This window comes from Bubalus bubalis, chromosome 7 (assembly GCF_019923935.1).
Source record: "Bubalus bubalis isolate 160015118507 breed Murrah chromosome 7, NDDB_SH_1, whole genome shotgun sequence".
Lineage (NCBI taxonomy): Eukaryota > Metazoa > Chordata > Mammalia > Artiodactyla > Bovidae > Bubalus > Bubalus bubalis.
In genome coordinates, this window is record NC_059163.1 from 58,650,199 (window position 1) to 58,672,300 (window position 22,102).

The window sequence follows — 22,102 nt, forward strand, 5'->3', positions numbered from 1 at the left end:
AAGGAGATTGGGCAAAATAAGCAGCCTGTCATTCCCAAACGACTGTCCTTGGGTCTTGCCTCCAGCTTAGGCCCAGGCCACTCCCCCATGCCTGTTAGCTCACATGCTCTAGAGCAGTGCTGTCCCATATGGTGACATTAGCCACACAGAGCACTTGAGGCTTGCTCTAAGTGTAAATTCACATCCACTTTTGAAGACTTAGTATGAGGAAAACATGAACATCTCATTAATAATTTTTACATTGATTGCATGTTGAAACTATATTTTGGACGCATGCTTGGTAAGTTGCTTCAGTTGTGTTGGACTCTTTGGGACCCTATTGGCTGTAGCCCGCCAGGCTCCTCTCTGTGGGATTCTCCAGCCAAGAATACTGGAATGGGTTGCCATGGCCTCCTCCAGGGGACCTTCTGGACTCAGGGATCCAACCCGCCTCTCTTAAGTTTCCTACATTGGCAGGTGGGTTCTTACCACTGAGCCACCTGGGAAGCCCCATATTTTGGATAAATTAGGTTAAATAAGTGAAGTTGCTCAGTCGTGTCCGACTCTTTGCGACCCCATGGTCTGTAGATACCAGGCTTCTCTGTCCATGGAATTTTCCAGGCAAGAATACTGGAGTGGGTTGCCATTTCCTTCTCCAGGAGATCTTTCCGACCCAGGGATTGAACCCGGGTATCCCGCATTGTAGGCAGACGCTTTACCGTCTGAGCCACCAGGGAAGTACTATTTAAAAAAAAAAAAAGCAGCTCTCGCAGATTATACTAATTTCGCTGAAAGTGACTCAGCTAGTTGAGGTGATAAACCAAACACTGAGGTAGAAGTCCAGGTTAGGCGAAAAGGTCAATTCAGAATAAGGAAGGCAGTTTCTTAAAGCTAACTTTCACCTCTCCTGCACGATAGGCAAATAAGCACCTCTGTGAAATCTTTGGAACTCACACTTTCATTTAAACACTAGTCTCGCTTTAAAGTCTGTCCATTTATGGACCTAAGAAAACAGAGTAGCCCGAAGTTTTCCCAAAGTGGGAAACTTCTCGGGCCCGTAGTTCAGTGGGGAGACTAAGAAGGCCAGAATGAGAGAGTAGGAAGCATCACCTTGGTTTAGAAAGAATGAGGTTCTCACACCATAAGTATTTCAGTCCCGAAGGTCAAAGCAACAAAGGTTTGAGCTGACTGCCTAACAACAGCTTTCCTCTCCCAGTTCCCCATTATCGCTCTATCAGTCCCACATTCCCTTTAACACTCCTCTTGAACTGAATTTAGCCAGCTTTCCGAGTGTAGTTTGCCTCCGGGACAGTGGATCAATAACTGCCACGTCTGTCATATTTTTGTATTTATAAGACCAAACCTCGATCTCCAGTTTTCATCTGAGCCTGAGTGATCCAAAACAACTCTACAAGTCTCATCAGACACCACCTTGCGCCCTCACTTACCAATACCCCCGCTATTCTAAAGACTCCAGCTGAGGAAAGCCAGCAGTTTAGGCACCACTACCCCCGTTATTCTAAAGACTCCAGCTGAGGAAAGCCATCAGCTTCGGCAAAGGGAGACACACTGCAGAGGACATCCACGACACACGAAACAGAACCTACGTGGGCCACTTCAACAAACGCAGGGCCTCGCCCTCTCCATCACACAACGCTGCGCCCCACCCCTCCCAACCGGAACTGCAACTCCGGTGCTCCGCGCCCCCTCGAATCGCGTGACGCTCGCGGCCGCCCCGCCCCTCCGGACCCACTGGGCAGGCGCGGGGCGCGCGCATGCTCGGCAGGCCAGCTGCCTGGGTCTTGAGCCGCTGCAATCTGTTGCGCCGCCGCCCGCGGGAGCCGGCAGATCCGGGTCTCGTGGCTTAGAGTGACGTGGTCAGTCGAATCAAAACAGAGGAGGGGAGGAAGCCGGCGGCCAGGAGCGGCGGCGGTAGCGGCTTCCCGAGCAGCCGCAGCGTTCCGGAAGCTCCAGGCGGTCTTTCTGCCGAGGCTTAGTCCGGGCCCCCAACCTCCCCGCCCCGTCGGTTGTTGTCTGGGCGGGTGAGTGCCTCCCATTTCTCCCACCGCCGTTTGCCGGCCCACCTTTCCCTCGCCCCGATTTTTCCTGGGGGCTCTGGCGGGCTGCGGCGGCTGCGGCAGTGCGGGGCTGCTTCTCGGGCTCAAGGGGTCCCCGACCGGGCTGGCGACTGTGCATCGGGAGAAGCCCGCTACTGTCTAGCCCGCGTCCTCCGGCGAAGAGTGGGGCGAAGAGCCTGAGATTTGGCTTTCTCTGCAGGAGACCAGAGTCGGGACTTGGCAGGGAAGTGGACGATAGCCACGGGTGGTTTTATTTTTAGGGCAAGCAGTCAACTCGGGTGGAGGCGTATAATGGAGTAAAAAGAAGAGTGAGTGAGTCGTAGCTGGAAGGAATCCCTCACAAACCTTGCAATCTTCACTAAATCATTTACCTCTGTTTCTCCGCCCTTGCCGGGTCTGATGGAGTCACCCGTATGCGTCCTTTGTTGTGATTGATGAGACTAGAAAGCTGCCATCCAGAAAGCGGGAGCTTTTGCCCTTATTGTGTTGTGAATTTAAAGGATTTCCCTTTTCTGTTTGTTCAGTACGTGGAACCAGAGCTGACAGTAAAGAGGTGGTACCCTTTATTGTAAGACAAAGTGCGATAAACTGGTTACCGGAGTACCTGAAGTCCCGTGTTACCATTAGAGCCAGTTTTCCGAAGTGTCTGTTCGTGTGTGTATTAGGATTTTAGCCACAGTGATGTTCGTTAGCCGGAGAGAGTCAATAGGGTGTTTTCAGTTGCCCTAGTTTACAGAAGCGAGGATGTGGCCTTAGGAGAATGTCTTGGCTTTGCATAGAGAAAGTCGGATGAGCTTCCTGCACGTAATACCCGCGTTTAAAGAGATCTTCCAGTTACTGTATTTTGTCGGAAACCGTTGGCAGCGTAGAATAACTTGGACGGCGTCAGCCCTTCCAGGGGAAGTCTTGAGACCCTTAGGAGGCGTTCTCACTGCCCAGTCTGTGGAGCCTGCAGAGGGTTTGTGTTCCCTTCCACTTTAGATGACCCGCCACGCAGATTCCTCTGGGGTAGCCTGCTTCGAGCCCTGCCGCCCTCCGCGCCTTTACACCGCATGAATGAGACCAGAAGACCAAACTTCTGTTTTGTCCTTAGTTTTTTTTAAGTTTTTTTTTTTCCTCCAGAGAATTCATTAATTGAGGTGTTTCTTTAGCAAACGGCAAGAAAGAAAAAGAGCTGTGTATTAAATTGATTGTCATTTATCAAATCCAGGAAGAGATCTTAGGAATTTGAACTACTCCCTTGAAGGGTATATTATGTCCTTGTGTGGTATAAAATGGACCTCTTCCTAGCAAATTTCTTCCTTCAGCGTGTGCAATCGAGATCTTTTTTTCTTAACACCACAGTTGGAATGCTGCTGATCGAAACAAATTAAATTATGTTTTCTTGAAGTTCTTTCTCTTTTTTTTAATTTTTTAAGCTAATCTATACCTAAATAATTTTGTTTATATGAAATAATTTGTGATAATTGGAGAAAATGTTGATTAAAGCAGATAAATGAAAAAAAGAAGAAATAAGTCATCAATATTCTTGCCATCCAGAGACCACCAGAATGTCAGCAGTGGTTTATATCCTTCCAGACTTTTTTGCATTTAGATATTTTATACAAAAATGGTATCATACCTCATGTTCTTCTGTAACCTACTTTTTCACATATTAGCACTTCATTTTTGAGTAACACATTACAATTTTTATAGATATCTTGGACCTTAACTTTTATAGAATATTCGCTGTATGTTTGCCAAACCATAATGATTAAAATCATAGTTTTAAAAGATTTCCTCTCAAATCTCTCATGAAGATATTATAAGGTTTATGAAATCAGTATGCATTGTGTGACAGACTAAGACTTTGCTTGTTTAACTCTTGGAAAAACAGGCACAGAATAGCCTGAGTTAACACTATGGAAGTTTGAAAAGCTTTTGGTCACTTGGTGATTTGATTTAGGTAAGGGTTTAGTTCTTTGCTATAGCTCCTGTATGTCCCAGATGTTGACCAGCTGGCAAGGCCTCCGGCAGTAAGGTCCTAAAAGATTTTACTTTATACACTTAATATGCTTTATGAACACTGAGTCTTGGATGTGTGCCTGTTTAGTCCAGTGCTTTATCAGTGGTGCCAAAAGAGAAGTGAGGTTCCCCGCACCTCAGCTTCAAAGGATAAGTACTTACTAAAGAGTATCCTAAATATACTAATAGCCCACTTGGGTCCCTTAGTCATAAACTTACCTACATGTGTGCCTTGAATGGTAGTGTTCAATATGTATTCTAAATTTGTCCACTTTTTCCCTTCTCTACCGCTACCACCTTTGCCAACTCGTGCCGTGTCTCACCTGGCCTACTGCAGAAACCTCTGGTCTCCCTACTTCCACTTTGGCTTTTTATGGTGCATCCCCTTTCCCACAGCCTGAGGGATTCTTTAAAATGTCAGATCGCGTCACCCCTTTGTTGAAAGTCTCTCATCACGTTCCGAATAAAATCCAGCCTCTTTCTCAAGGTTTGCCAAGCAGTAGAGGTCTCAGCACCGCCTTCCTCTATCTCACCTTGTATCCAAATGCCTTGATCAGGACCCAGGAGTCTGGCAACAGCAGTTTCTTCCTGTGTTCCAGCTGCACTAACATTGTCCTAGGGACTTGCCAGGTTTGTTCTTGCCTCAGGGCATTTGCACTTGCTCTTCTTTGTGACTTCAATCTTCTCCCAGATCTTCCTGTCGCTGATTCCATCATGTCATTCAGGTCTCAGTTCAGCTATTGTCTCTTCAAGGAGATTGCTCCCACAATTATCTCACCATTCTCTCATTTTCTCTATAACATCACTATCTGGAATTTCCTTTGTTTTTATATTCTGTCTCCTATACTAGAAATTAAACTCTGGGAAAATGAGGACCTTGTCTGTCCTTTTCACTTCCAAGCAGGTGCTCAATATGATGGTTGAATGAATAAACTTGAACATATCTGTATTACTGTTGAATGCACTCTTTTTCTTATATATAATTTTATTTATTTATTTATTGACTGCTGGGTCTTCATTGCTGCTTGGGCTTTTCTCTAGTTCTGGTGAGTGTGGCTACTCTTCATTGCAGTGGCTTCTCATTACTGTGGCTTCTCATGAAACACAGGCTCTAGGGCATGTGGGCTTCAGTAGTTGCTGCATTTGGGCTCAGTGGTTGCGGTTCCCAGGCTCTAGACCACAGGCTCAATAGTTGTGGTGCACAGGCTTAGTTGCTCTCCTGCATGTGGGATCTTCCCAGACCGAGGATCGAGCCTGTGTCTCCTGCATTGGCACATGGATTCTTTACCAGTGAGCCACCAGGGAAGCCCCTCTACTGTCTCTTAAACCAGTTCTTTTTGTTTTATGGCAGAACCCTAATTTTCAGTCTCCTTTTGTAGGGGTGTACCTTGATTCTCCTACTTCAATAGTTCTTGATGTTTGGATCAGGGAACAGCCATGTTATACTTTTTGTTCAGTCACTAAGTCGTGTCCGACTCTTTGCGACCCCATGGATTGCAGCATGCCAGGCTTCCCTGTCCTTCACCATTTTCTGGAGCTTGCTCAAACTTGTCCATTGAGTCAGTGATGCCATCCAACCCTCTCGTCCTTTGTCATCCCCTTTTGCTTTCAGTCTTTCCCAACATCAGGGTCTTTTCTAATGAGTCAGCTCTTCACATCAGGTGGCCAAGGTATTGGAGCTTCAGCTTCAGCATCAGTCCTTCTAATGAATATTCAGGATTGATTTCCTTTAGGATTGACTGGTTTGATCTCCTTGCAGTCCAAGGGACTCTCAAGTGTCTGCTTCAACACCACAGCTCAAAAGCATCTATCTCCTTGAATTGGCTTAAATTCATGTTCACTGAGTCAGTGATGCTATCTGACCATCTCATCCTCCGCTGCCCATTCTCCTTTTGCCTTCAGTCTTCTCCAGCATCAGGGTCTTTTCCAGTGAGTTGGCTGTTTGCATCTCATGGCCAAAGTATTAGAGCTTCAGTATCAGTCCTTCCAGTAAATAGTGTTGATTTCCTTTAGGATTGGCTGGTTTGATCTCTTGCAGTCCAAGAGTCTTCTCTCTCAGGAGTCTTCTCTAACACCACAGTTAGAAATTATCTTTGGTTCTCAGCCTTCTTTATGGTCCAATTCTCACATCCATACATAAGTACTAGAAAAACCATAGTTTTGACTATGCTCAGTTGCTACAGTGTGTCCAACTCTTTGTACCCTGTAGACTGTAGCCTGTCAGGCTCCTCTGTCCATGGGGATTCTCTAGGCAAAAATACTGGAGTGGGTTGCCGTGCCCTCCTCCAGGGGATCTTCCCAACCCAGGGATCGGACCCAAGTCTTGTATGTCTCCTGCATGTGTCAGATACTATGCTAAAAACTTTTACATGTTTTTCAGTTAACTGTAAAACAACTCAGATATAGGTGTTCCTGCTCCCTCTTTACAAATGAAAGAACTGAGACATACTGAGTAGAAGGTTGGATTTGAACCCAAGTCAGTTCTCTTAATCAGTATACCCTACAGTGTTTAGAACTATATGCAGTCCTTTAGTTTTAGTAAGCCATTTTTTTGTTGAGGGCAAAATAATGTGTTCTGACCCATTTCCAGTCCTTAATGAAGTTCATTGTTTTTTGGTCTTTGTGCCTGAAGTTGCACAATTGGTAGATGACCTCAAGGAACATCCTGTAAAGACTCCTACGTCTTCTTGCTTTGTTGTATTGAGTTTTCAGATTTAAAACTACTAGGTTTAAAGTAAATTTGAGGTATTTTCTCCTCCCTATGCATTACCTTGCATTCCACACACCCAGAATCTATCACTTTTCTACCTGCTCATATACTCATTTGAATTCTCCATACGTTTTCTTCATTGATTTGGGTGTTGTAATATTTGAACTACCATGGGATCATCATAAACTGAACAGATTTCTCACTGTAAGACCCTTTCCAAATGAGTTAAAAGTACTGAATTTGATCGATGCATTGATTTGGGGGGCTTCCCTGATAGCTCAGTTGGTACAGAATCTGCCTGTAATGCAGGAGACCCCGGTTGGATACCTGGGTCAAGATCCACTGGAGGGGGGTTAGGCTACCCACTCCAGTATTCTTGGCTTCCCTAGCAGCTCATCTGGTAAAGAATCCTTCTGCAATGCAGGAGACCTGGGTTTGATCCCTGGAGAAGGGAAAGGCTACCCACTGGCCCAGAGAATTGCATGGACTAGTCCATGGGGTCTCAAAGAGTTGGACACACTGAGTGACTTTCACTTTCACTTTGATTTGGGGTGGGGAGGATACTTAATCTAGAGAAATACTGGTTGTCTTTCTTCTCTTCCTAGTCTTAAAGCCTGAATAGCTATATTTATCTGTGGAAGCTCTGGTCACACACGATCTTTAGCAGAGCTCTATCGTAACCCATCTTGGGCTTTTGTAAATAACCCTGTGTGGCTCCTTTAGCTTCACTTTTCATATGTAGTTGTCTGTGGCTATTTGGCTTATTTGATTGGGAGGCCCATGAGGTCAGGGAGGACCGATTAAGCAACAGTAGGCTTGTTGATGGGATAAATAAATGAAGAAAAATATCAACTTTAACTATATCTGTAGAAAGCAGTACATTGCTAAAAAGCAGTATTTGTAAAAATCTTTTCCCATTAAGCAACAGTAGGCTTGTTGATGGGATAAATAAATGAAGAAAAATATCAACTTTAACTATATCTGTAGAAAGCAGTACATTGCTAAAAAGCAGTATTTGTAAAAATCTTTTCCCATTAAGCAACAGTAGGCTTGTTGATGGGATAAATAAATGAAGAAAAATATCAACTTTAACTATATCTGTAAGAAGCAGTACATTGCTAAAAAGCAGTATTTGTAAAAATCTTTTCCCATATAGTTTAATAAGACTTAGAACAAAAGCTTCAATAAAAGATACTATATTGTCTACATTGATAATTAATGGTAATATATTAATATATGAGTTGTAAAGATTTTGCAGAAAGTAAGCACTCCCGACAGTTATACTGTGACTTATATTAGAATTTTTTTTAAGATTGTACTACTACAAGCTTATAAGCAAAGGTATTCTTTTGGTGTGTGCTTACATTCATGTTCATGTTTCAGTCCACGTAACAAGGGCTAACCATCTGAATTGGTTGTATGCACATAGCAGTAGATCCTACAGTTAAGTAACAGTTTGGGCACTTCAAAGTGATTTGAAAAGAAGGCTGAAAATTATTTGAATCTGAAATTAAAACAGTTACCTGTCTGAATCTCAGTAGCAATGACATTTACTGTTTATGGAGTCTATATGCTAGTCTCTTGACTTTCATTACTTCCTGTATGTTTGGCTTACACATCAGCCCTCCAACTCAGACATTGTCACCCCCAATTTATACCAGAGGAAACAGGCTCTGGTTAGTAAATTGCTTAAGGTAAAGCCACTTGGGACTTGTGGGATTCAAACTCAATTTTCTTTGACCCAAAATTCATAAACTTTATATTACAACAATGTTGACTAGTCTTTTTGTCTTAGAGAATCATGGGAGCTATAATAAGTAAACCTACTTGTTTTAGCTGTCAGATTATGCTACTAGAAGTACTTTCATGGATTGTTTTGTTCTGTTTAAACCTAAATTGGATATGCATGTCTAGTAGTCCCTCCTTTAAAAAAAAGAGAAAAAAACCTGAGACATGCTTGTTATTGAAAAGCTGCAAAGGATAGTAATATATAAAACCAACAACAAAAGTTACAATCCTGTACACATATTTCCTTCCAGTCTTTAACTTTTAAAATTCATCTTTGGTACAGCTGAGATGTAATATTCACATAAGCTTGTATTCTTTTTGAGGGATAGGAGTGGGGTCAACATAGTGATCTTTTTACCATGGCCTTAGAAAATATCTGAACTTGATTTTAACTGGCTGCATTTTATAAGATGTTTTGAATAAACTGGTTTACTTGAAGTTTTCACTTAATATTAAACATGAATGTAGTTTCCAGTTTTCACCATTATAAATAATATTGTGGTGAACCATGGCTTTAAATAGCCAACCAACCAGTCTTAATTATGTAAAAAAACATAATCACATTTTAATGACTTGAAATGCGATTTTAATCATGGTTCAGCAAGTATATACAGCATATATATTCCTGCAATCCTAGAAAATTTACCTGAAGGTTTTTATTTTTTTTTTAATAATTTTACTTGTTAATTTAACATTTTTTGGCTGTTCTGGGTCTTCCTTGCTACACACAGGCTTTCTCTAGCTGCAGTGAGTAGGGACTACTCTGGTTGCGATGTGCGGGCTTTTCATTGCAGTGGCTTCTCTTGGGCTCTAGAGTTGGGCTTTAGTAGTTTTGATGCACGGGCTTAGTGACCTCTCGACATGTGGAATCTTCCTTGATTAGGGATCAAACTTGTGTTTCCTGCCTTGGCGGGTGAATTCTTTACCACTAAGCCACTCAGGCCTGGCATGCTGCATGCAATTCATGGGGTCGCAAAGAGTCGGACACAACTGAGTGACTGAACTGAACTGAACTGAAGCCACTCAGGGACGCTCCTACATGAGGGTTTTTTAAGTAGAAGTAGCCTCTGAGAAGAAGAGAGTACCTTTTTTACTTTTGTGGTTTTTTTAAACTTCTGTATTTGAATTGTAAAAGTATAATTGTGATTGCTTTTAAAATTAAAAAAGTTCAACTCCTCGAGAAAGTGTATGTTTTTCTAAACCAAAACCAATTTAGGTTTATAGTAAGGCTTATATTTTGTTTATAGCATTTCAAACTTGAATGCTTTTGTTTAAAGAAAGTTACCTTTTTGTTGCTTTATTTTCATATTGAATTTTCATTTCCTTTTTAAAATTTAGGTCAAAACACAGATGTGCGTCTCAAGTTTGTAAAAGTACAGAATAAAGGTGATTTATGCTTGACTGCGCTCATTGGCAAGTATCGCAGGTGCGGCACTTTCAAATTTTGACAATGATAAAGGTGCTTCAAATCAAGTTAGGGATACAGTGAGCATCTTCTTGGTAAATGAAGTTTTAGAGGATGTGTTCTGGTTGCTATCTTGTTTTAGCTTATACTTTTTTAAAAAAGCTAATTTTTTTTTACATATTATGTGTTTTGTTGCTTTGTACTCCTGGCAGAGGTAATGTAGAAGAAACTGACTTGCTTGAAATTTTGAAGACTTCTGTTTTTCCTGTGGTGCTTATTCAAATTTATTTTTTTTTTTAAAGATTGATGTATTTTTTGGCTGTGGTATGTCTTCGTTGCTGTGAGTGGATTTACTCAAGTTACAGCAAGTGGGGACTAGTCTCTAGAGTGTGCGGGCTTCCCATGGCAGTGGCTTCTCTTGTGGAGCCCAGGCTTTATGGTCGTGAGTTGAGTTTCATTTTTTAATAACATTGCTTTCTGTATCACAGTGGTTCTAAGCGTTTTTTTCCTGTCATTATGAATGGCATTTGTGTGCACCTGTGTTCAGATAGGTCGTCTAGGCTGTAGCATGGCTGAGATAAGCCATGGGTTAATCTGAGTTGGGAGAGTAGTAGCCATAACTCCGTTCTGTGACAAAAATCAAATAGGCAAGGAAGTGAAGGGGAGTAATAGTGAGAAAAAGTCTTGATTCTGCTCTGGTTTATTTGAATGGTGGAATGATAGAAGGCAGGAGGAGAAGGGGACCACAGAGGATGAAATGGTTGGATGGCATCACCGAATCAATAGGCATGAATTTGAGCAAACTCTGGGAGATGGTGAAGGACAGGAAGCCTGGTGTGCTGCAGGCCATGGGGTCACTAAGAGTCGGACACAACTTAGCAACTGAACAATAACAACAAATCATTCACAGATGTGTAACATTACTTGTGATGTACTTCAGAATTTCAGACCATGCTTGTATTTTGTAATACAGCTATTGAAAACTGGTTTCTTAACAATTGTATCCTCTATGATTTGCGGGGGTGGTCACAGAATATGGAATTTTTATACCATCTGTTAAATTTTTCTGTTTCTAACTTATGGAACACAGTGTTTTTTCCTGAATTAAAAAATTTTTATTCAGAATGTGATTAAGTAGTACTCGAGTAGAAATTTCAGAGAACATTTTCAGAATATGAAACTTTGGGTTAAGATACTGAATATAAACAAAGATGATTCAATTGCAGACTTTTCCCTTGTTTGGCTGTTTATAATAAATTTTACCCCTGGGCCTTGAGAGAGTCTTTAAGATTGTAGAAGAGTAAAGAATAGCCGGGGAAGAACAGAAAATTTGTAGATGAGGGACCAAGATTTAGAACAGAAGACTTCTTTCATCTTTTTCACTTTTATGCAAAGGAGTGATGGCTGAGCCTCAGGGGAATTCAACCCCACCCCCCCACCCAAACCCCAAAGCAGTATACAAAGAACTTGGGTTGAGGATTGAAGATACATTTCAAATCTAAAGGCTTAGAGTTGAATTGCCTCAGAGCATTTTATAGTTTATAAAGCACTCTTTAAAATTCTCACCCGATCCTTGGAACAACCCATTAAAATAAATAGTTTCAATTATCACTCTTGTTTTATAGATAGGGAAACTGAAGTCACAGAGAGGCTCCTTTATCCATTTTTTCAGTAGTGTTGTAACTTAAGTCTCTTATCTAAGATATAAGTCTCTTATCTAAGATATATTCTTTCTGCTATCCCATGCTGTTTTTAGCAGGTGTTCTTAAGGTGATTCCTAGAATACAGTCGGGCTCTGTCCATGGAATTCTCCAGGCAAGAATACCGGAGTGGATTGCCATTCCCTTCTCCAGGGGATCTTTCCGACTGAGGGGTCTAACCCGGGTCTCCTGCATTGTAGGCAGATTCTTTTTACCGTTTGAGCCATCAGGGAAGCCCACAATCAGATACAGGTAAGGGGGGAAAAGGTTGTAGAGGAAAGAAAAGGTAGTGTCTAAGGTGTAGGAAAATAGGGTCACATTAGCAGGGAATTTTCCAGAAAAGTAATGGCAGCCGTGGGGGCTGGGGGGGCCTTTAACCGAGTCCTGTGCTACAACCACATAGAGGAATTAAGGAGATACGGAAATTCTTGATAACCGTGAACAGTTCAGCTGTTAGTATAATAGGCATAGAAGTTAAGTGAGTTAAGTAGTTCTCCTTTTGAACTTTCTCTGGAGAGATTATCACAGTAGTTGTTTGTCTGAGACATTTATTTTGGCTGTTAATTATATACTAGTATGTGATTATATTATTATTATAATAAGAATGAATTATAATTAGTAATTAACTTGATTGCAAACGCTTGGAGGTAGGGCTTAATGTTTTATTTCTTCTGTATCCTCCTCTGAACTCTTCTGCTAGCTACCTAGTCCCCTGGGGACTTGTCAGATAGATCCTTTTCAGGAAAGGAGAAGTGAGAGAAGACAGGGGTTTGAAGCCCTGCTCTTCTGGGTGACTTTGGGTAAGTCACTGACTTTCTCAGGGCCTCAATTTTTTTTCTCTTTAAATGAGTAAATGAGAACTGCTGCATCCCCAGTGTTTTAAAAGTACCATTTATGAAGCTGTGGTTTGTTAAATATGAATAAATGAAGACTTAGCGTCCTCTGATACATACCTAATCTATACTGTGCTATCTTGCACAGGCCTCCTAGTCATATTGACCTTGTTTTTTCTGTACATTCCCATTCTCCTTGATGAAGAAAGAACATTTTGTTGTCATTCTTTCTAGCCTACTCTCATCTCTTCCTTTTGAATAGTATGCCCTCTGAAAGAATATATTTAAGCTTTCTGTTATCCTGTAAAAATGTTTTATAATAGGATTTTCGGATGTGGTCTTTATTTTATTTTTCTCTTGTAAATAGCTAATTCTGGATGGGCCTGTCGATGTGAAAAAAAAATGCACAACACAAGAGTCATGAGTTGAGTTTATTCCATGTGTTACTGACATGGAATAACACGGGAGATAGGCTCTCAGCTAGCTCTGAGGAACCATTCCAAAGGTACTGGAGGAGCTGGTATCTATATGTACAGTCAGTTGAAAGATTACTGAAGTTGCATGGATCAGATATCTCAATTTTAGTGCTTTTCTGTGCATGGGAAGATGCAACAATCTGAGGTCATTGGAATTCTTCCTTAGATAGGCCTTTCGACTATCTGTGCTGCTGTGCTGTGCTTAGTTGCTCAGTCGTGTCCCACTCTTTGCTCCCCCATGGACTGTAGCTTGCCAGGCTTCTCTGTCCATGGGGATTCTCCAGGCAAGAATACTGGAGTGGGTTGCCATACCCTTCTCCAGGGGATCTTCCCAACCCAAGGACCAAACCCAGGTCTCCTGCATTGCAGGCAGATTTTTTACTATCTAAGCCACTGGGGAAGCCAAGAATACTGGAGCTGAAGGGATAGGGTAACCTATCCCTTCTCCTGGGGATCTTCCCAACCCAGGAATCAAACCCAGGTCTCCTGCATTGCTGGAGGATTCTTTACCAGCTGAGCTACCAGGAAAGCCCACCTAGGGGTCCATTAATCCAAAACACAGAATGTGTCACCCTAAATTCTTTCATTGTGTACTTAAAGATCAGCAGCTATTGTGGCTAATAATTTTATCCTTAAAGAACTGGAATGGCAGGCAACATTCTTTGTTTACACACAGTATAGGGTCACCCTGTTGGATCAAATAGGGAGTAGTATTAGGAATTTGTAACTGTAATTGCTTGGTTATTAATGTAAATTTAAAAAATTTGTCATGATAGAACTCAGGAAGTTTTAACTCCTAAGCACAGAGAATTGTGGTATTTAAGGAATATAATGGATTTATTTCAACATTTACATTTTAAAATGACTTTAATCTCCCAGGCAGCATTTTAGCCTAGTTTTTACCAAATGACGATTGACTGATCTGAACTTGAAACTGCATCCTTTCTCCTTGCGCACTTCCCATCAGAGAATCAGACTTACAAATGTAGTTTAAGAGAAAAGTATGTAACTCAAAAGAAGCATTAGGAAGTTAATTGATGGTTATCTAATTTCTGTAGTGCTCTAAAGTTGTCTTTATGAGAGTGAAACAAGTATAACCTTCATGATTGGTCATATCTAACAGATGTGCAATGAGTCTTGGTCAGGAATTTACATTATGACTTCCTGTCCACGGTCTCTCTCATGCTGGATGGAAATGTGATCATGGTCAAATTGCTCGCTTATCTGAACTTATTTTCCTCATTTTAAAAGAGGAATAATTTTCTTGCTTAACTTGTTGGAAGGGCTGTTGTTAAGATATGAAAGTAGTTAGAAAGCTGCAGGCATAACTATTTTAGATATGACTTTGATTGAGATCCATTTCTGATAAAAGAATAAAGCAAATGAGTATGTTGCAAAAACATATTGTATCTGTGGGAATTTGAACACCTTATTACATTAAGATGTTGAGTCATCTGATAAAAGTAATCTGAACTTCTAATTATACATGTTAGTGTATGATATAATATTACTGAAATTGATAGGCAAATATTTTGTTCTCCCTGTTTAATATGAAAAGTAGCCAGAGTTTTGGGATAGGTCTCCTTAATTGGTTGATCAGTTTTCTAATTGGCTACTGGGCAAAAGCGGATTCAGAAAGGAGTTTGTAGAAAAATTATTTTTAGAGTTGAGTAATTATTCCTGTAATTGGGAATAAGGTTAAAAATAGAAAGTAAATGCAAAGGTAATCTTCCTGAATGTCTGGGGGGCAGTTTTAGCTGTTTCTGGTATGTTTTACTCTCTTGGTTTTTATAACTTTGGAACGTTAGTAGCATTGATGCTTTTTAGGTAAAAATGTATAAAATACTTCTGAGTTCCTCATTTCACTGACAGCATCTCTATTTTCTGTATTATAAAAACAAATTGCATGTATTCTAAATTGTTACTTTGTATTTTGCCCTTGCTATGGGTTTTTATTTTTAAGTGGGAAGAATTTTGACATTGTCTTGATCACTGTAAAGATAGGACTAATTGAAAAAGTGATTTTATCATAAGTCACCTTCTTAAAATTACAGTAGAAAGATAGTTTTCATCCTCTGACCTTGAATTAGGCTTGGTTATACCTGCTTTCTCAAGAAGAGCCCTCTGTTTGCATGGGGAGAAATCAGAAGAATTTTCGTTTGTCTATAAAAATGTATTTCTGAAAAACTGAGGTATGCTTGAAATTTTTAGTACTAACAGGTCATGAATCTGTATGTATCCATCAGCTGGCTTCAGCAGGTACTGAACTTATGACTTTTATTTCATCCACACCTCCCCTTTTACAGGGTTATTTTCACCTGGATCCCAGGCGTAAAAATCTCTTTAACTGGAAATACATAGTGAAATCTCTCAGAGATAAAGACTCTTTCAGATGTGACAGTTGACATTTATAGTTATGTTAAAAAAGCTAACGCAGGGTAATTTCCTAAATGACATTTAATCCAGTCAGTGTTCAAAGTTCCTTTTTGTTTGTATCATAATTGTCCTTTTGCTAGGTTTGTTTGCTTCCAGATTCAAACAAGGTCTATATACAGCATTTGATTGATAGCTCTAAAATTTCTTAAACTGTAACCATATCCCTGCAATCTCTTGAAGTTTTGTTTACTTTTTACTATTTATTTATTGAAAAATTGGAGTTAGTTTTCCTTAGTTTTGCTGCATTCAGCATTTTTCCTGATTTATAATAAAAGTTAATATATAATTATTATTTGATAGGGACGCCACATTATTTGATAAGGACTTCCCTGGTGGTCCAGTGGTTAAGATTCTGACTTCCAATGCAGAAAGTACTAGTTTGATCCCTGGTCAGGGAACTCAGACCCCACATGCCTTGCAGTTTGGCAAAAAAAAAAAATTCTATGATATTGAAAGATAAAATATACAGAATGAAAAGTAAAATCTTGTCACTCAGAGATTCCCGATGTTAGTTTTCCTGTGTTTTCTTTCAACTTTTTCAAGTGTTTTTTTGTGGTTTTAAAATATATGCATGTACTTTGCTTATTTTTATATCCTTTTTAATATATTTTAATATTACGTTGTGCTTATTTCCCCATGTCATTATGAAAGAAGATGAAGCATTTGGCTGCATAATACTTCACAGTATGTATCTTAATTTAAGCATTTCCTTTTAGCCAGACATTTTTTGTTGCTGTTGTTAGTTGCTAAGTCACATCCAACTCTTTGCAGCCCCATGGACTGCATCCCACCAGGCTCCTCTGTCCATGAGATTTCCCAGGCAAGAATACTGGAGTGGGTAGCCATTTCCTCCTCCAGGGGATCTTCCCGGCCTAGGCATTGAACCCGAGTCTCCTGTATCTCCTCCATTGGCAGGCAGATTCTTTACCACTGAGTCACCAGCCAGACATTTAGACTGTTTCCAGTTTTTCACTGTGATAAAGCTGTGATAACCATCTTAGTACATAGGTCTTTGTATTTCAGATTAAAAAAAAAAATGATAGAACCTTAGAAGTGGAATTATTCAAAGGTCATGAACACTTTTTAATTTCTGAATTCATATTGCCATAAAATTATAGTTTGTAATCTCCAGTGCAGTTCCCACTTTAAGAATCTGTTTGCATATGTTCTATGTTATTAAGAAATCTTTGCTTATCATGTTAGTGGAGTGTGATTTTTTCCCCTATTCTTTGGCTGTTGTAATTGTATTTGAGATTTTTTAATGCATATATTATGTTGTAAGTTTGTTGATATTTTTCATTGTTCTGCCATTAAAGATCAAATACTCACCTAAATTTGTCTTCTAGAATCACTTAGGGGCTTTTTTTTTTCCTTAATTGCTAGAAGGCATTCTTAGCATGTACTTTGTACATTCCTAGCATTTATTAAACTGTTGATCCCCTCATTTATTTGTAATTCAAGTTTTGATATATAAATACACTTTGTGGTTGGTATGTTCGGAAAATTCTAGAAAAAGGAATTGTTTTCCTGTTTACTGAGTTTTAATATTATCGCTTATCTCTCTCCTCCCTCCACCCTCTTTTTTCTGCTTCCCACCTATGAAATGTATCCAGATGTCTTTGATTCTGAATGAGTCTTGGGAAAACACTTTAAAAAAACCTAGTCTAGTTCTCATCTGTTTTCCTTTATTTTCCTTGTTATATGTGTATTTTTAAAATGAATTCCCATTTGCTTTTATTTTAAACTCAATTGACCAGATGTTACCAAAACATTATACCAACATTAGTAGCTTGTGACGCATACTCCGGTTGTTACAGCATTTTGATCCTCTTTAATTGTTAATACTTCCACCAGAGGATGAGTAGAGGAAGGGAAAGGTAAAACATTGAAAACTGGCTACACCCTGAGCCAGAGGGTATAGTCTTATGTACTTTCCAATCCAGAAACAAGTTTTTATATATCTAGACCAGTGGTTCTTAGTCTTTAGTATACTATAAAGAATGATTACCTCAGATTTAGGGCAAAGGCTGACTTTAGAAATATCCATTGTATGATCTGTTTATATACTTGGTTATTTCTCACTGATAATGGGGTTTGGTTTTTTTGTAACATATATTTACAGAGTTTAGAATACCATTTTTTATGTATTAATGCTAGCTAACAAATTCAGTGATGATGGAAGGTCAGATAGTGTGCTTAAGATAATTTAGTACGTTCAGTTCAAGAGAAAAGTTGAGATGTAATTGTTTGTCCCTAGAGCAAATGGTTCTGGTATGGGAAGAACAGGATGCTCATGGTAAAGTTATTCTTTTGAAAAGTTAATATTTTTTGAATCACTCAGAAGACACAAAGGCAGTATACAGTGACAAGTTTTCTTACTATCTCTGTCCCTTAGACACTTGGGCCACCAGTCACATCATTTTTGAATACTAAATTCTTATGGTTTTAAATGATTGGCGAGTGTCCATAGAAGAAAATTTATCTTTAAGTTATTAATGCAAGGAAGTTTGGCATCAACCTTTAGTATTTATTTTGGATAGAATCTTTTGTTTACATTTATCTATGTTTATATATATGTGACAGATTTGCATACCCATATGTAAATATGTGATTCAATTTTAAAAGTAAAATATAGAAAATTAGGAAAACAAGAAAAAACATCTGATAACCTTAACAGAACTGGTATAGTCATTTTAATGTAGAATACTTCTCCCATAGATTTAAATGCTGGCCACATAATACTTCTACATACTTTTCCCCCCTTAACCACAAGAATTTCATATTGAGCATACTGGGTTTCTGACTCATCTCTTATAAGGGATATGAATTTCTTAGTAATATTGCTCTTGGAAGCAGGAGCAGGGAACTAACCTTTATTGAAGAAGAGGGGAAATGAGAGATTGGCAAGAGTATGGAGGTTAAATAAGGGTACATATTTTTATAATTCAATCTTGAGAAAAATAAAGGAAAAGTCAAGTTTCGGTATTTTGAGGTTCTTAGAAATGATTGCTCTTGTTTTTTTCTTCTTTTGATTTTTTTTTTTTTTTTTTTTTTTAAGAGAGGATTGAATCCAAGATTGAATCCAAGGATAAGCTGACATTTTGTTGTTTAAAATGTTTGCATGTAAGGACAGAAATGCCTTGGGTAGCCATTGCCTTCTCCAGGGGATCTTCCCCACCCAGGGATCCAACCCAGGTCTCCTGCATTGCAGGCGGTTTCTCTACCATCTTAGCTACCAGGGAAGCCTAATACACAGTACTTGCTTCAAAGCAATATTAATTTATAAACTTCTTGGTAGGATTTCAAGGAGGGCGATCCCAAAATGTTTCTGAAGGACAAGAAGTGTTGGTGGAATTAATAGTACGTTACCCAGGACTTCCTTGATGGTCCCGTAGTTAAGACTCCATGCTTCCACTGTAGGGGATGCCAGTTGGATCCCTGGTTGAGGAACTGAGAGCCCACAGGTTGTGTGATGCAGCCAATAAATACATAAATAAAAATATAAAGAAAATATTATATTACTCAATATTACTAATTTAAGATAAGTAAAATCAGTAATAGTCGATTTCTTTTTATCATTTATAAGGACTTTCCTAGGATCGCCTGGAAGTAATATTAGTCTGTCTCCTCTGTTTTGTAGGCTTACCTTGATCTTGTGGTTAAGAGAGTGTTTGATAGGTTTTTCTACTGTAAAGTTACCTTCTTCTGAATTCTACCCTTTAGAAGGGATCAGGAAATCTAGTCCATGTTTAAGGGTGGGGTAGGATTAAGCTTCACCTCCCAGAGCATGATAAATCTAATACTACTTGGAATTTTATAAGTAAGATTTATCCCTTTCCCTCCTACTTTCCTCTCCCTTTGTGGGAGTATTTTAAAGCAAACCATAGATAACACACATGTCATTGATAGAATTTTTTTTTTTTTTTTGTGGTGACTTAATACTTTATATATTTTTTTTTAATTTTATTTTATTTTTAAACTTTACATAACTGTAATTCGTGATCAGATCAGATCAGATCAGTCGCTGAGTCGTGTCCGACTCTTTGCGACCCCATGAATCGCAGCACGCCAGGCCTCCCTGTCCATTACCAACTCCCGGAGTTCACCCAGGCTCAAGTCCATTGAGTCAGTGATACATATTGCTAAATTAAACTCCAGAAGGGTTATGGCCGTTAACTGGAGGACTAGCAATGCATGACTAAACTTTCATAGTACTTTTTTGGGGTTTTTTTAGGTGAAAGTTTACGTTTTAATTTGCATTTATTTTATTAGTTAGGGTGACCTTTTAAAATGTTTGTTAATTAGCTGTAGCACCTCTTTTGGGAATTATCTTTTCCCTTCGTCTTTACTTATTTTAAATGTCTTTTAGAGACTCTTTAGCTATTTTAACTCCTTTTTCTCTTAGAGACTTAAGAGATTTATTTACATTTTGCTTACTGGCCCTTCATTTTTAATCATCTTCAGGGGTTTGTCTTTTATTCATATCTTATGATCACATCATTCTTAGTCCTGTTGTATTCTTTTAAAATTTTTTCCTCTTACTGCATTTACCTGTATATATGATAAGGAAATTTGGCAGCCATTGGTAAAGCAAGAAGTAAACAAGTAAGGCCATTTTAGGTAAAAGTCATCTAATGGTAATTCCATTCCAAATTAATGTGAGAACTCTTTGTGGGTTAGTCTAGCATATGAATTATTTGCTTTAAAAATTCATGACTGGTTCTCCTAAGCATTTTGTGTTAAAAGTACTTTTATGTTATACTTTATAAATATTTACTATTTTGCAGTGTATTATGGAGAAGACAGTGGCAACCCACTCCAGTACTACTTGACTGGAAAATCCCATGGACGGAGGAGCCTGGTAGGCTGCAGTCCATGGTGTTGCTAAGAGTTGGACCTGACTGAGCAACTTCACTTTCACTTTCATGCATTGGAGAAGGAAATGGCAGCCCACTCCAGTGCTCTTGCCTGGAGAATCCCAGGGACGGGGGAGCCTGGTGGGCTGCCATCGGTGGGGTTGCACAGAGTCAGACACGACTGCAGTGATGCAGCAGCAGCAACAGCAGTTTATTACAGAAGTATGAGATTAACTTTTATATTCTTGAGACCTATGTTGACATTTTAGTATGTTTTGGGAATTTTTATTACCCCTAGGTATTGTAAAATACCCTCTTTTTAAAAAAGTATAATTTCTTAAAAAAGAAACCTAGGTGATAATAGCTTCTTGCAGAGATATATTCAAACCAAATAGTTTCTTCTGTAAGAGAAACCAAGATGAACTCTCACACATATGCAAATATATAAAGGCCTTCCCACCTAAATTTTTAGGCTTGGAAGACATTTTATTTTATTTTTTTTACTTCCTTTTAGTCCTTAACAATTATGACAGTAACAAATAATTCCAAAGTAAAAAAGCTGAAGTAAAATTGTCAAAAGAAAATCAAGGGTTTATGGTTACCCTTCAGTTCTTCCAGCTTGTTCCTGGAAGAAGATAGTGTGTTAGTTACAGCATTAAAGAAAATGAGAGTACTCTCCTAATATGTCACAGTGTCATTGGATGTTATTTTTAATTGCTCTTGGGATTTTAGATCTATTTTTCTATGGTTTACAGTTCTGTTAACTCTTTAGCTAACAGTCTAATAAATAAATATTTAAATGGAAATAGACCCTTATATGCAGAGTACATCATGAGAAATGCTGGGCTGGAAGAAGCACAAGCTAGAATCAAGATTGCTGGGAGAAATATCAATAACTTCAGATATGCAGGTGACACCACCCTTATGGCAGAAAGGGAAGAGGAACTCAAAAGCCTCTTGATGAAAGTGAAAGTGGAGAGTGAAAAAGTTGGCTTAAAGCTCAACATTCAGAAAACGAAGATCATGGCATCCGGTCCCATCACTTCATGGGAAATAGATAGGGAAACAGTGGAAACAGTGTCAGACTTTATTTTTTGGGGCTCCAGAATCACTGCAGATGGTGACTGCAGCCATGAAATTAAAAGACCCTTACTCCTTAGAAGGAAAGTTATGACCAACCTAGATAGCATATTCAAAAGCAGAAACATTACTTTGCCAACAAAGGTCTGTCTAGTCAAGGCTGTGGTTTTTCCAGTAGTCATGTATGGATGTGAAAGTTGGACTGTGAAGAAGGCTGAGCGCCAAAGAATTGATGCTTTTGAACTGTGGTGTTGGAGAAACTCTTGAGAGTCCCTTGGACTGCAAGGAGATCCAGCCAGTCCATTCTGAAGGAGATCAGTCCTGGGTGTTCTTTGGAAGGACTGATGTTGAAGTTGAAACTCCAATACTTTGGCCACCTCATGCGAAGAGTTGACTCATTGGAAAAGACTCTGATGCTGGGAGGGATTGGGGGCAGGAGGAAAAGGGGACGACAGAGGATGAGATGGCTGGATGGCATCACCGACTCGATGCATGTGAGTTTGAGTGAACTCCGGGAGCTGGTGATGGACAGGGAGGCCTGGCGTGCTGCAATACACGGGGTCGCAAAGAGTCGGACACAACTGAGCGACTGAACTGAACTGAGACCCGTACAAATCTGGTTTTGTAGATTCCTAGAAGAAAAGGAAGCAAATAACCTATAACACATTCTTAATCTTACTGTGATATAATGGATTAATACTCAATAATATAAAGAGCTCCTAAAATCAACTAGACAAAAAGTTTGAAAAAGAAGAAA

At 39.4% G+C, this 22,102-nt stretch overlaps 1 protein-coding gene across 1 annotated transcript in view; it reads left to right on the forward strand.

Annotated features, from left to right (window-relative positions):
* Positions 1-1,758: 1,758 nt before the first annotated feature.
* SMIM14 (small integral membrane protein 14) overlaps positions 1,759-22,102 on the forward strand; it is a 61,486-nt gene continuing 41,142 nt past the window's right edge. Inside the window, exon 1 of the mRNA XM_006066146.4 lies at positions 1,759-2,021. The gene's annotated coding sequence lies outside the window, so the exon portion shown is untranslated. The remainder of the gene's footprint in view (positions 2,022-22,102) is intronic.